The sequence below is a fragment of the Phyllobates terribilis genome, unplaced genomic scaffold (genome assembly GCF_046119375.1).
Source record: "Phyllobates terribilis strain yellow unplaced genomic scaffold, ASM4611937v1 Scaffold_39__1_contigs__length_11870865, whole genome shotgun sequence".
NCBI lineage: Eukaryota > Metazoa > Chordata > Amphibia > Anura > Dendrobatidae > Phyllobates > Phyllobates terribilis.
The window spans coordinates 2673743-2682807 of record NW_027362799.1 but is presented as its reverse complement, the minus strand read 5'-3'; positions in this window follow the sequence as shown (position 1 = coordinate 2682807).

Genomic DNA, 9065 nt, shown 5'->3' with positions numbered 1-9065 from the left:
CAGGCCAAAGGTGTAGATGGAGAAGAGCAGAGGTCCTAGAACTGAACCTTGGGGGACACCGACAGATAGGGGGCGAGATGAGGAGGTGGTGCGTGAGTGGGAGACGCTGAATGTCCTGTCTGTTAAGTATGAGGAGATCCAAGATAGAGCCAAGTCCGTGATGCCAAGAGATGAGAGAATCTGGAGTAAGAGGGAATGGTCCACTGTGTCAAAGGCTGATGACAGGTCCAGAAGGAGGAGGATGAAGTAGTGTCGCTTGGATTTGGCATTTAGTAGGTCGTTGGTGACTTTGGTCAGGGCAGTTTCAGTCGAGTGATGCTGTTGGAAGCCAGATTGCAGGCGGTCGAAGAGGGAGCAGAAGGAGAGGTGGGAGGACAGTTCAAGGTGGACATGTCGTTCTAGTAGTTTTGAGGCAAAGGTGAGGTGTGATATGGGGCGGTAGCTAGTCAGAGAGGAAGGGTCAAGGGAGGGTTTTTTGAGGATGGGTGTGATTGCGGCATGTTTGAAACATGAGGGGAAGACACCGGTTGTTAGTGACAGATTGAAGAGGTGGGTTAGGGTTGGGATGAAGATTGTGGTAAGGTTAGTGATAAGGTGGGATGGGATTGGGTCAAGTTCGCAGGTGGTGAGGTGTGATTTGGAGAGTAAAGAGGAGACTTGACCTTCTGTAATGGTGGAGAAGTGGGGTTTGGAGGAGGAGGGTTGAATAGATATGAGGAGGGGTTGTGTGGACTTTAGGCAAAAGTTTTGTCTGATGGTGTCAATCTTCTGTTTGAAGAATGAGGCAAAGTCGTCGGCTGAGATGAGAGAAGAGGGAAGAGGTGCTGGGGGACGAAGGAGAGAGTTGAAAGTGTTAAATAGCTTTTTAGGGTTGTGAGATATGAGAGATGAGAAGTAGGTTTGTTTTGCTGTAGTGAGTGTGGACTTGAAATTAGTGAGGGATTGCTTGAATGCGATGAAGTGCTCGATGGAGTGAGACCTTTTCCATCTCCGCTCCGCAACCATGGAGGCCCGGCGCAGTTCTTTATTAAGTTTAGTGTGCCAGGGTTGCCTATTGAATGTGCGAGATGTGGTGTGTGTGAGAGGGGCGATCAAGTCTAGAGCTGCAGCTATTGTGGTGTTATATGAAGCAGCAGCAATGTCTGCATCGTGTAAGGAATTTATGTCTGTAAGAGGGAGGAGGGATTCAGAGAGTGAGTGTAAGTCAAGGTGTTTGAGATTTCTGCGAGGGTATGCAAGTTTGTGGAGTGGGGATTGTTGCCCCGGGGAGGAGAGAGAAGAGAATGTAAGTAGGCTGTGATCAGAGAGAGGGAGAGGTGAGTTAGAGAGGTTAGATAGGGAACAGAGGCGGGCGAAGATGAGGTCCAGTGTGTGGCCATCTTTGTGGGTGGGTGTGGAAGACCATTGAGTGAGTCCGAAGGAGGAAGTGAGAGATAGGAACTTAGAGACAGACGAGTGGGAAGTGTTAATGGGGCTGTTGAAGTCACCCATTATAATAGTGGGGATGTCAGTGGAGAGGAAGTGAAGCAGCCAGGTGGTAGAGTGGTATAAGAAGGTGGTGGCTTGCCCTGGGGGTCGGTAAACGACGGCCAGTTGGAGGTTGGAGGGGGAATAGATGCGCACACAGTGCACCTCAAAAGAGGGGAGTGTAACGGAGGGTTGCAGTGGGATTGTTTGCCGTTGGGGCGGGGGGTGTGGGAAAGGTGGAATCCGCCATATGGAAGTGCAGCTTGGGAGGCAGTGTCAGAGGGGGTGAGCCAGGTTTCAGTGATGGCGAGCAAGGAAAGTTTGTTTGTAATGAAAAGATCGTGGATGAAGGAAAGTTTGTTGCAGACAGAGCGAGCGTTCCATAGAGCTCCTGTTAGAGCAACTAAGGGAGTGGGGATTGGTTGGATGGGTATGAGGTTAGAAGGGTTACGACAGTTTGTGGAAGGTCGTGGATAGGAGGAAGAAGTAACTGTGGGGATATGGCGAGGAGGAACAGGATTTGGAGAGATATCTCCAGCAGTGAGGAGGAGCAGAGAAAGTGCTAGCAGGTGGGAGCAAGAGAGAGCATGAGGTGGCTGTCTATGTTTGGAGATCCAGGATTGAATGTTTAGGAATAATTTGGAGGCGGAGGTCAGATGAATGGGGAGGATGGAGGGAGAGATGAAGAGTTTCTTACTAGGTGTAGGGATTTGAGGGGTTACTATAAAGTGGAGGACTATAGAGGAAAAAGGGAGAGCTAACAGAAACATAGTTAAAAGAGAGTAAGTGGTCAAAGTGTTGGTTACCTGATTCCTGCCCTGACTAACTGCCTCTGAAATAACTGCCACTTATCTCCGAAGCCACTTTGCACAAGAAGACGCGTGCACCCCTTACAGAGCTTCTAAATATATAGGGCACATTAAACTATCAGGTGAAGGGCATTGTGGGAGCTGCATATGGCTAAATTAAAAGCGGGTCGTCTCACCAGGAGATGGCTGGGTGATCAAACACAGAGCTAGGACTCTAGCAGTCTCTGCAGTTTAGCACCTCTAAAAATCAGATAAGATCTATAGTGGGGAAGGGACAGACATATGTGGGTATTGAATGGAGTGGGACAGATAAAGCAGAGAAGTTATGCAGAGCATGTACCAGTGAGGTGAATCAGCAAAGCAGAGCATTAGATTACAGCAGACACAGCAAGCAGAGAAGTTATGCAGAGCATGTACCAGTAAGGTAAATAAGCAAAGCAGAGCATTAGATTACAGCAGACACAGCAAGCAGAGAAGATATGCAGAGCATGTACCAGTGGAGTTATTCCACTGCGACCTCCACCACTCTTCCAAGGGGCATTGATATTGTATTTTTATTCCACTGCGACCTCCGCCACTCTTCCAAAGGGCATTGATATTGTCTTTAATTCCACTGCAACATCCACCACTGTTCTAAGGGGCATTAATACCGTCTTGATAAGCTACTGTAACCTCCACGTCTCTTCCACAGGGCATTGTTATTGTCTTTTTATTCCACTGCGACCTCCACCACTCTGCCAAGGGGCATTAAAACCATCTTGTTAAGCTACTGTGATGTCCACGTCTCTTCCACGGGGCATTGATATTGTCTTTTTATTCCACTGTAACCTCCACCACTCTTCCAAGAGGCATTGATATTGTCTTTTTATTCCACTGTAACCTCCACCACTCTTCCAAGGGGCATTGATAATGTCTTTTTATTCCACTGCGACCTCCACCACTCTTCCAAGGTTCATTGATATTGTCTTTTTAATCCACTGCAACCTCCTCCACTCTTCCAAGGGGCATTAAAACCGTCTTGTTAAGCTACTGTGACCTCCACGTTTCTTCCAGGGGGCACTAAAACTGTTTGGTTAAACCACTTGGGCATTGACAATGTCTTTTTATTCCATTGTAACCTTCTGCACTCTTCCAAGTGCATTGATAATGTCTTTTTATTCCTCTGCGACGTCCACGACTCTTCCAAGGGGCATTAAAACCGTCTTGTTAAGCTACTGTGACCTCTAAGTTTCTCACACAGGGCATTGATGTTGTCTTTCTATTCCACTGTAACCTCCACCACTCTTCCAAGGGGCATTGATATTGTCTTTTTAATCCACTGCGACCTCCATCACTCTTCCAAGAAGCATTGAAACCGTCTTGTTAAGCTACTGTGACCTCCACGTCTATTCCACGGTGCATTAAAACTTTCTGGTTAAACCACTGTGAACTCCACAGCTCTTCCAAGGGGCAATGATATTGTCTTTTTATTCCACTCTAACCTCCACCACTCTTCCAAGGGGCATTGATATTGTCTTTTTATTTTACTGCGACCTCCACCACTCTTCCAATGGGCATTAATATTGTCTTTTTATTCCACTGTGACCTCCACGTCTCTTCCAAGGGGCATTGATATTGTCTTTTTATTTAATTGTAACCTCAACCACTCTTCCAAGGGGCATTGATATTGTCTTTTTATTCCACTGTAACCTCCACCATTCTTCCAAGGGACATTGATATTGTCTTTTTATTCCACTGTAACCTCCACCACTCTTCCAAGGGGCATTGATATTGTCTTTTTATTCCGCTGTATCCTCCGCCACTCTTCTAAGGGGCATTGATATTGTCTTTTTAATCCACTCCGACCTCTACCACTACTCCAAGGGGCTTTAAAACAGTCTTGATAAGCTTCTGTGACCTCCACGTCTCTTCCAAGGGGCATTAAAACCGCATGGTTAAAACACTCTGAACTCCACAGCGTTTCCAAGAGGCATTGATATTGTCTTTTTATTCAACTCTAACCTCCACCACTCTACCAAGGGGCATTGATATTGTCTTTTTTTTCCACTGCGACCTCCACCAATCTTCCAATTGGATTTGATAGTCTTTTTAATCCACTGCGACCTCCAACACTCTTCCAAGAGGCATTAAAACCGTCTTGTTAAGCTACTGTGACCTCCACCTCTCTTCCAAGGGACATTGGTATTGTCTTTTAATTCCACTGCGACCTCCACCACTCTTCCAAGGGGCATTGATAATGTCTTTTTAATCCACGGCGACCTCCACCACTCTTCCAAGGGACATTAAAACCGTTAATTTAAACCACTCTGAACTCCACAGCTCTTGCAAGAGTCATTGATATTGTCTTTTTATTCCACTGTAACCTCCACCACTCTTCCAAGGGCATTGATTTTGTCTTTTTAATCCACTGCGACCTCCATCTCTCTTCCAAGAAGCATTAAAACCATCTTGTTTAGCTACTGTGACCTCCACGTCTATTCCTCGGTGCCTTAAAACCTTCTGGTTAAACCACTGTGAACTCCACAGCTCTTCCAAGGGGCATTTATATTGTCTTCTTATTCCACTGTAACCTCCACCACTCTTCCAAGGGGCATTGATATTGTCTTTTTATTTTACTGCGACCTCCACCACTCTTCCAAGGGGCATTAATATTGTCTTTTTATTCCACTGCGACCTCCACCACTGTTCCAACGGTCATTGATATTGTCTTTTTATTCCACTCTAACCGCCACCACTCTTCCAAGGGGCATTGATATTGTCTTTTTATTCCACTGCGACCTCCACCTCTCTTCTAAGGGGCATTAAAACCATCATGTTAAGCTACTGTGACATCCAAGTCTATTCCACGAGGCATTGATATTGTCTTTTTATTCCACTGCGACCTCCACATCTTTTTAAGTGGAATTGATATTGTCTTTTTATTCCACTGCGACCTCCACCACTCTTCTAAGGGGCATTGATATTGTCTTTTTAATCCACTGCGACCTCCACCTCTCTTCCAAGGGGCATTAAAACAATCTTGTGAAGCTACTGTGACCTCCACGTCCCTTCCACGGGGCATTGATATTGTCTTTTTATTCCACTGCGAACTCCACCACTCTTCCAAGGGGCATTGATATTGTCTTTTTAATCCACTGCGACCTCCACAGCTCTTCCAAGGGGCATTGACAATGTCTTTTTATTCCATTGTAACCTTCTGCACTCCTCTAAGAGCATTGATATTGTCTTTTTATTCCTCTGCGACGTCCACGACTCTTCCGAGGGGCATTAAAACCGTGTAGTTAAGCTACTGTGATCTCCAAGTTTCTTACACAGGGCATTGATATTGTCTTTTTATTCCACTGTAACCTTCACCACTCTTCCAAGGGGCATTGATATTGTCTTTTTATTCCACTGTAACCTCCACCAATCTTCCAAGCGGCATTGATATTGTATTTTTATTCCACTGCGACCTCCTCCACTCTTCCAAGGGGCATTGATATTGTCTTTTTAGTCAACTGCGACCTCCACCTCTATTCCAAGGGGCATTAAAACCGTCTTGTGAAGCTACTGTGACTTCCACTTCCCTTCTACGGGGCATTGATATTGTCTTTTTATTCCACTGCGACCTCCACCACTCTTCCAAGGGGCATTGATATTGTCTTTTTATTCTACTGCGACCTTCACCTCTCTTCCAAGGGGCATTAAAACCATCTTGTTAAGCTACTGTGACCTCCAAGTCTCTTCCACGAGGCATTGATATTGTCTTTTTATTCCACTGCGACCTCCACATCTCTTCCAAGGGGAATTGATACTGTCTTTTTTTTCCACTGCGACCTCTACCACTCATCTAAGGGGCATTGTTATTGTCTTTTTATTCCACTGCGACCTCCACCACTCTGCCAAGGAGCATTAAAACCGTCTTGTTAAGCTACTGTGATGTCCACGTCTCTTCCACGGGGCATTGATATTGTCTTTTTATTCCACTGTAACCTCCACCACTCTTCCAAGAGGCATTGATATTGTCTTTTTATTCCACTGTAACCTCGACCACTCTTCCAAGGGGCATTGATATTGTCTTTTTATTCCACTGCGACCTCCACCACTCTTCCCAGGTTCAATGTTATTGTCTTTTAATCCACTGCGACCTCCGCCACTCTTCCAAGGGGCATTATAACCGTCTTGTTAAGCTACTGTGACCTTCACGTCTCTTCCAAGGGGCACTGAAACCGTTTGGTTAAACAACTCTGTACTCCACAGCTCTTCCAAGGGGCATTGATATTGTCTTTTTATTTCACTGTAACTTCCACCACTCTTTCAAGGGGCATTGGTATTGTATTTTTATTCCACTGTGACCTCCACCAATCTTCCAATGGGCATTAAAACCGTCTTCTTAAGCTACTGTGACCTCCAAGTCTCTTCCATGGGGCATTAAAACCATCTGATTAAACCGCTCTGAGCTCCACAGCTCTTTCAAGGGGCATTGACAATGTCTTTTTATTCCATTGTAACCTTCTGCACTCTTCCAAGTGCATTGATATTGTCTTTTTAATCAACTGCAACCTCCACCTCTCTTCCAAGGGGCATTAAAACCGTCTTGTGAAGCTACTGTGACCTCCACGTCCCTTTCAAGGGGCATTGATATTGTCTTTTTATTCCACTGCGACCTCCACCACTCTTCCAAGGGACATTAATGTTGTCTTTTTATTCCACTGTGACCTCCACGTCTCTTCCAAGGGGCATTGATATTGTCTTTTTATTTAATTGGAACCTCCACCACTCTTCCACGGGGCATTAATATTGTCTTTTTATTCCACTGCGACCTCCACCACTCTTCCAAGGGACATTGATATTGTCTTTTTAATCCACTGCGACCTCCACCACTCTTCCAAGGGGCATTGATATTGTCTTTTTAATCCACTGTGACCTCCACGTCTCTTCCAAGGGGCATTAAAACCGTCAATTTAAACCACTCTGAACTCCACAGCTCTTCCAAGGAGCACTGGTATTGTCTTTTTATTCCACTCTAACCTCCATCACTTTTCCAAGGGGCATTGACATTGTCTATTTATTCCACTGCGACCTCCACCACTCTTCCAAGGGGCATTAAGACCATCTTGTTAAGCTACAGTGACCTCCACAACTCTTCCTAGTGGCATTGAAATTGTCTTTTTATTCCACTGCGACTTCCACCTCTCTTCTAAGGGGCATTTATATTGTCTTTTTAATCTACTGCGACCTCCACCACTCTTCCAAGGGGCATTAAAACAGTCTTGTTAAGATACTGTGACCTCCACGTCTCTTCCAAGGGGCATTAAAACCGTCTGGTTAAACCACTCTGAACTTCACCACTTTTCCAAGGGGCATTGATGTTGTCTTTTTATTCCACTGCTAACTCCACCACTCTTCCAAGGGGCATTGATATTGTCTTTTAAATCCACTTCGACCTCCACCACTTTTCCAAGGGGCATTAAAAACATCTTTTTAAGCTACTGTGACCTCCACGTCACTTCCAATGGGCATTAAAACCGTCTGGTTTAACTACTCTAAACTCCACTGCTCTTCCAATGGGCATTGATATTGTCTTTATAATGCACTGTTACCTCCACCACTCTTCCAAGGGGCATTGATATTGTTTTTTATTCCACTGCGACCTCCACTACTCTTCCAAGGGGCATTGATATTTTCTTTCTATTCCACTGCGACCTCCACCACTCTTCCAAGGGCCATTAAAACCGTGTTGTTAAGCTACTGTGACCTCCACGTCTCTTCCACGGGGCATTGATATTGCCTTTTTATTCCACTGCAACCTCCACCTCTCTTCCAAGGGGCATTGATATTGTCTTTTTAATCAACTGTGACCTTCACAACTCTTCCAAGGGGCATTAAAACCGTCTTGTTAAGCTACTGTGACCTCCACGTCTCTTCCACGGGGCATTGATATTGTCTTTTTTTTCTACTGTAACCTCCACCACTCTTCCAAGGGGCATTGATATTGTCTTTTTATTCCACTGCGACATCCACCACTCTTCTTCGGGGCATTGATATTGTCTTTTTAATCCACTGCGACCTCCACCACTTTTCCATGTGGCATTAAAACAGTCTTATTAAGCTACTGTGACCTCCACTTCTCTTCCAAGGGGCATTAAAGCCGTCTATTTAAACCACTCTGAACTCCACAGCTCTTGCAAGAGGCATTGATATTGTCTTTTTATTCCACTGTAATCTCCAGCACTCTTCCAAGGGGCATCGATATTGTCTTTTCATTCCACTTCGACTTCCACCACTCTCCAAAGGGGCATTAAGACCGTCTTGTTAAGCTGCTGTAACCTCCATGACTATTCCACGGGGCATTGATATTGTCTTTTTATTCCTGTGTAACCGTCACCATTCTTATAAGGGGCAGTCATATTGTCTTTTTAAACCACTGCGACCTTCACCACTCTTCCAAGAAGCATTAAAACAGTCTTGATAAGCTACTGTGAACTCTACGTCTCAAACAAGGGGCAATAAAACCGTCTGGTTAAACCATTCTGTACTCCACAGTTCTTCCAAGGAGCATAGATATTGTCTTTTTATTCGAAAGTATCCTCCACCACTCTTCCAAGGGGCATTGATATTGACTTTTTAATCCACTGCTACCTCCACGACACTTCCAAGTGGCATTGATATTGTCTTTTTAATCAACTGCGACCTCCACCTTTCTTCCAAGGTGCATTAAAACCGTCTTGTTAAGCTACTGTGACCTCCACGTCCCTTCCACGTGGCATTGATATTGTCTTGTTAATCCACTGTTACCTCCACCACTCT